The sequence below is a fragment of the Mauremys reevesii genome, linkage group 2 (genome assembly GCF_016161935.1).
Source record: "Mauremys reevesii isolate NIE-2019 linkage group 2, ASM1616193v1, whole genome shotgun sequence".
In the NCBI taxonomy this organism is placed as follows: domain Eukaryota; kingdom Metazoa; phylum Chordata; order Testudines; family Geoemydidae; genus Mauremys; species Mauremys reevesii.
Genome location: NC_052624.1, coordinates 227,029,902 through 227,035,908, shown reverse-complemented (window position 1 = coordinate 227,035,908; position 6,007 = coordinate 227,029,902). Strand labels below are relative to the sequence as shown.

Genomic DNA, 6,007 nt, shown 5'->3' with positions numbered 1-6,007 from the left:
AGTGTTATAAGGATGGGGGTTGGACTAGATGACCTCCTGAGGTCCCTTCCAACCCTGAGATTCTATGATTCTACGATTAGTATTTGTGAAGTTCTTTGAGATGCTTCTACAAGAAGTGCCACATAGGTACCACGTGTTATCATTTTCTGATCTGATCTGATAAGTATCTATTTGCTACATTGAGTACTCTGGGAATTCTGTCACTGTTGCAGTACCCTTTTGTTAGCAACACAGGAAGTGCTATTGTTGGAATTTTTGAGCTAAGTTTCATTAGTCAGTGGAAGAAAGGCTAGCAATCATTCATGATGGCAGTAGTGCAGTGGTGACGGATTTTCAGAAATGAATAGCTTAGTTACAGTCAGTATGTGGTTGACAAATCGCTTTATTGAATATTAAAAAAAGGATCAGAAGACCTTTTTAACTCTTTGATTGAATCACTGGGATCTTTAGCACAGCCTAATTTTGGGGAACTTCAATGATTTATATAAGGAAAAGCTATTGTACAGCATGCTCCTCCATTGCTTATAATTAGAAGAATCACCCATGCCATCTTAGCAGTAAGCATAGCATTCAAGGGTTAAGCAGATTTTAGAACTGGCCAGAAATAATTTTCAGTTTTCATGGGAGTTGGTCATCTATTTATTTTAAAATTCATATTTCTGTGGTTGAAAAAAATCTAAATTCAAATAAAGCTAACATACATTGCTTTGTGGCTATCTCAGACATTGCAAAATAATTTTAGTTAAAAATGTTTCATAGCAAAAGGAAATGCCTTTACGCTCAGCAGAAGTATATCATACTCACTTTAGTACCCATTGCGCTCAGTTTTTCAATTAGAACTTTGAATCACATTCCTTGATTAGTAACAAGCAATCAATCATAATTAATTAGTTAAAATGTTCAACTGTTAAAATCATTACCATTAATTAAAATAATTATCTCTATTTTGGCTGCACTTCATTACCATTTCAGGGAAATGTGTTGCTTTAACTGTACCTTTTGGACTCAGTACAGGATTTTGGTGAATGAAATGCACACTAGAGTTGGTGTATGACTTCCAAGAAGCTGGCTTTTGTAGTAATTTTTTTAGTTTGCTTTAAATAGACAAAGGTTACTAATATACTATTATTTTAACTAAAATGTTTATAAAATAAGCAGGGGAGTGAGGTTTATTCTGAGGGATTTATGTCTCATAAGCAGGCAATTATCTTTTGTGTGCAAAATGTGTCATACAGTTTTGGTGTAATATACCTGGTATCGTTCACTGTTATGGACTCTCTTCTTGTAAATTTATATGCTGGTGAATGCAAACTTCTGTTGAAGAATGGAGGAAAGAAGATGATCTGTCTCTATTGGACAAAGAAAGTTGATTCATGAATGAACACTTTGCGTTCTAAATACCCAGTGTTAAAAAGTGTTCTAAATACCCGGGTTCAAATTTATTTGTGTAGCTTTAAGTCCAAGAGCCAAATCCCACTCCTTAAGCTGTTTGTATGGAGGGCTGTGAACCAGAGAAAGTAATGAACTTTTGCTGTAGAAAAGAGGACAAAGTTTGGGGACCTTCCATATGGAGTCTGCATCCTCCTTTGCTATCATACAGCCCTGTTCTAGGAGTGTTCATTGTACTGCATCATGCAAGTATTTTTTGGGGGAGTGAGAAGGGACAGGCTGAGAAGAAGTGAGGATGGGTCGGCTCTCCAACTGTGCAGATCCACTGGCCCCTCTAGCACAGTGTGCATTGGGAGAGAGGGTATCGATGAAGTTGCTCTATAGCAACCTTGGAGCAGCTACTCCACAACTTGGGTGGGGAAGGCTTCCTGAACTCACAAAGAAACGCAGCACACAGCTGGGCTACTCAGTCTGCATCCTGGGTTGAGGATTTGGTGCCAAGGCCACATAGATTTAATTTACTGGCAGGACAGCTTTCTGATATTGTTCATTGCAAAACCTATGTGTTGAGATCTGTGACCTACTGTGCTGAAATGTATATGATGCAGCTAATCAGGGCCGGCTCTAGGCACCAGCGTTTCAAGCATGTGCTTGGGGTGGCCCTTTTCAAGGAGCGGCACTCCGGCCCTTTGGGTGCGGCCCTTTTCAAAGGGTGGCACTCCAGCTTTTTTTTTTTCGCTTGGGGGCGGCAAAAAACCTGGAGCTGGCCTTGCAGCTAATCAATGACAGAAGCCTTGCGATTTCTAGAATCTGCATGGTATCTGTTTATTGATTTGATGAGTGATGGACAAGGAGGCCCATTTTCTTTTAATGCTTACTGTGTTATAAGGCAGATAGATGGCCTGTGGGTAAGGCACAGCACAGGAGACTTGGGTTCTGTTTCTGTTTCTTTCCATTGACTTTTGGATTAAGCCCTTAACCTGCCTGTGGCTCACTGCTTTATCTTTATAGTAAGGATAGTAATATTTACCTGCTTCATGAGGGTGTGTCAGAACTAAATTCATAAATATCTGTAAAGTATTATGGGATCCCCCTGGGTAGATAGTGCTATAGAAGTACAAAGCATTATATCACCTTTAGAAGCGCTAATATAAGTGTTAGCATTTTCCTGAAAAACCATGATTGCTTTTCACCACCTTTTTAAAGAAATACTTGTCATTTCATGTTTTTCCAAGGAATTCAGTATCCTCTGGCCGCCCTTCCTGCAGCCCCCATGGGCCTGGAGCAGCAAACCACGGCCAGTGGAAACTGCGATCGGCTGAACCTGCAGACGCGGCAGGTAAACAAACTGGCCCGGCCCACCAGGGTGCTTACCCTAGCGAGCCACATGCCAAAATTGCCGATCCCTGCTTGATGCATGCAGGGTTCAATCTAGAAACATACCTCCATGGCTTATTCCATCTACCAGTGTGAAGGCAAGGATCAGTTTAACTGAACTGTAAATAAAGTTTTGTGCATTTGAACTTTCAGACACTAAGCTAGCAGGGGTCATTCACATTCTTTTATGGGAACATAACTTAACAATGCAACTAGATATGACATGATGTCACAAAGTGAGTCTTCAGCCTGGCAAACTGGAAACAGTTGTCAGAAAGGTGAAGATGGGGAAGAGATTCATAGCTCTTCTCAAACATTGTTTTATAAAGGTAATCTAATAAAAAACGAAGGTCTTATTTTTACCTATGGGTGATTAGTGTGGAAGCTGGTATATAATCTCCTTTCTGGCATATCCGAACAATGCTGGATGGTTCATTTCATATCTGTGTTTGGGAAAAAAACAAAACTAAACTAAACAGACTGTAACCCCTGGTTTGTTTTTTTTAAATGTTTGAAATAGTTCAGATTTTTTACCAAGTTATCTTCATATACACATGCTTCCTGGTTTTGTCTGAGATCAGAAGCAGTCATACCCATAGAATGCAAGACAGGATATTTTTATATTTCTAGTTTGATTAGAACCACAAGTGACTATTTTAAGTATAGTTTTCATCTTCAGATCTAGATCACACGAATTCCACTCAATATCCAAGCTTCTTATCATAACAACTCAAGCTTATCTGAACCAGCCCTCCAAACCTTGTGAGGATCCCATCACCAACTGACCTTCACTTGTTCTGATACAGAAGAGAAACGGGTAAGGATCTGACATACACTTATTGTGAAATAGAGATTAGTATGAGTGGCCAAGCTCAGAGCCAGGTCTAAACTTTCCCCAAATTCAGGAATGTTGGGCTATCTAGTATTCTGATTTGAGCTCATCTCTGCTGTGAACATATTTGTTCATAGCTTATTAAACTACACATTTCTACTGAAATGTCACATTACTCTCTCCCCTCTATTTATGTAAGAACTTCAGATTTTGGACAAAATAAGCAAAACCAAAGAAACCTTTTTTTAGTAATTTTTGAATGTAGAAAATTGACGCTAGGTCAAACAATGTTAAATATTAACTGTGCCCTGAAATTATTTTTAAATATGATTTAGCCTTCTACTCTTGCCTTCCTGGTTCAGATGCTTTGCTAATTGCATCTGTAGGTTCATAGAAGTCCACTGTTGTGTTCACTGACACTAGCACTGTCAATCTTGTTATAGCAGGCAGAAAACCAGTATACTTTATAGTCCGGCTCGTTGAATTTGATGTATTGGCAATAATGGAAAAAGCTACTTGAAGAATTAAAGAACTTGCTAATAGTCTGTTAATTGAGAATATGAGCTTCATATAACACAAAGGCAAACTGTGAAGGTGACAATGGTAGCCAGACTTCATCTATTGAAGTCAGAATTAACGATGAACAAAATAAAGATCCCTTTGTGGTTGATTCCCAACTATAAAAGAACCATCAAAGAAATCAACTCATTAGCTGATTATTCTGTACAACTTCAAAAGGAAACCCATAAACCAATCTTTGACAACATCTTCATGTTTGTGAGTTGGTGGTAAAAGATACGTTTAAAAACAAACAAACAAACAAACAAACAAAAACTATAAAACTCATTCTTCAGACTCAAAGAAATGGCCTGCAGGACCTGGCTTAAACTAGAGCTTTTAAAAACAGATCTATCCATAGGTAGAATAGTCAAGATGCAAATCTATTCTGACATGCAAAATCTCCTCCAGTCACCCATGTCATACAGTGTCAATGGTCTGTCTGTTTCACAGACAAAACCCCACTACATTTAAATAATCTTAATATTGTAACAAAAACTGACAAAAACCAGTGAATTCAGAAATAAGGCTGCCACTCTGCCCTTAGCTCACTGCCATTCTGTCAGTAACTTTCCCCATTGGGGAAAGTTGCCAAACCCAGGGTGAAACAAGAAATTGTGTCAGTATTAAATCTGAATGTAATAATTTTTCAGGGCTTGGTCCCTCAGCCCTTACTCATGCAACTAGCCTTACTAACAGGACCAGTCCAGATGGCTAATGGAATGTCTAGCTGTAAGTTTGTCATTTATATTTGTTTAAATGTATCTCAGTGGGACTACTTCTGTGAGTAGGGATTTCAGGATTGGGCATTTAATTTACAGATTTAGTGCCTGGGATTCTATAAATTGCTGTGTTTCTCCTTCAAGGTGCTGTACACACCTTCCAGGTGTGCCCATTCAACTTTTATATAGAGTGTAATTACGTCTGTCATATTGTCTTTACATTTCCTATTGCCTTTTAAATGTTGTTGAAAAGGTAACTGAGTTGTGAAGTGAATAAGAATTTAGATTTGTGTAAAGCCTTATTGTGGTATTCTATTTTCATAACAGACTGAAATGGGAATATATGTCTTCTTAGGCTTTTTATTCTATTTTCATTAAGTTGTACACAGCATATTGAGCCATCTAACCATAACAATGTTGCATATATAAAATTATTATAGTATGATGGTCCAAAACAGCTATTGTAGTCAATAGTTAGCTGTGTTTTGTTACATGTACTATTTTTTTAATGCTTCTACCTTATTTTATCTTTGCCAGTGTTACCATCTGTCCTTCAAATCTTGCATTGTGGGGTAAGTGCTGTACTCATTTTGAAAGTTCCTTGTGAGAAATTTGCGAATTTAAGCATTTTTTCAAAACACAAGTTGAAACAATAGAGCATAAAGGCTACGTTTAACTGCATCGTCTTGATTCTTTGATAGTGTCATATTGTTTGGATGAGGGACATGCACAGGAATGGAACCTGAGAACTCAAATGAACTACCTGTCACATTGGGCAGATTGGGATTCAGAGTCAAGTCCCTATTTGACTCTATGCTTTTGAGTCCTTTCCTCTTACTTTTTACAGTGATTGCGATTGAGGGGAGAAGTAGGTGTTCTCTAACACCCCCTCAATGCAGTCCTTGAGAAGAAGTTAAATTTTACTTGTCATTTGTACGGTCCAATGTAGTAGTGGAGGGTCTTCTATCCTCCCAATTATTCTGGCTGTTAGAATATTGCTGAGCACCCCTTCCCCAAACGAGTGGAAGGTAATATGTCTCTGCCTAAGACCAGGCATTGCCAGTGATCTCTGGTCAGTACACTCAGCAAGCAGATCAGTTGCCTAATAAAAATCAGTTCAATGCTTGGG

At 38.4% G+C, this 6,007-nt stretch overlaps 1 long non-coding RNA gene across 1 annotated transcript; it reads left to right on the top strand.

Moving 5' to 3' along the window:
* The first annotated feature begins 3,019 nt into the window (after positions 1–3,019).
* LOC120398750 lies at positions 3,020–5,451 on the top strand. Its single transcript, XR_005594678.1, has 3 exons — positions 3,020–3,095; positions 3,446–3,583; positions 5,416–5,451. It is a non-coding gene; the product is annotated as an uncharacterized LOC120398750 (long non-coding RNA).
* Positions 5,452–6,007: the final 556 nt, after the last annotated feature.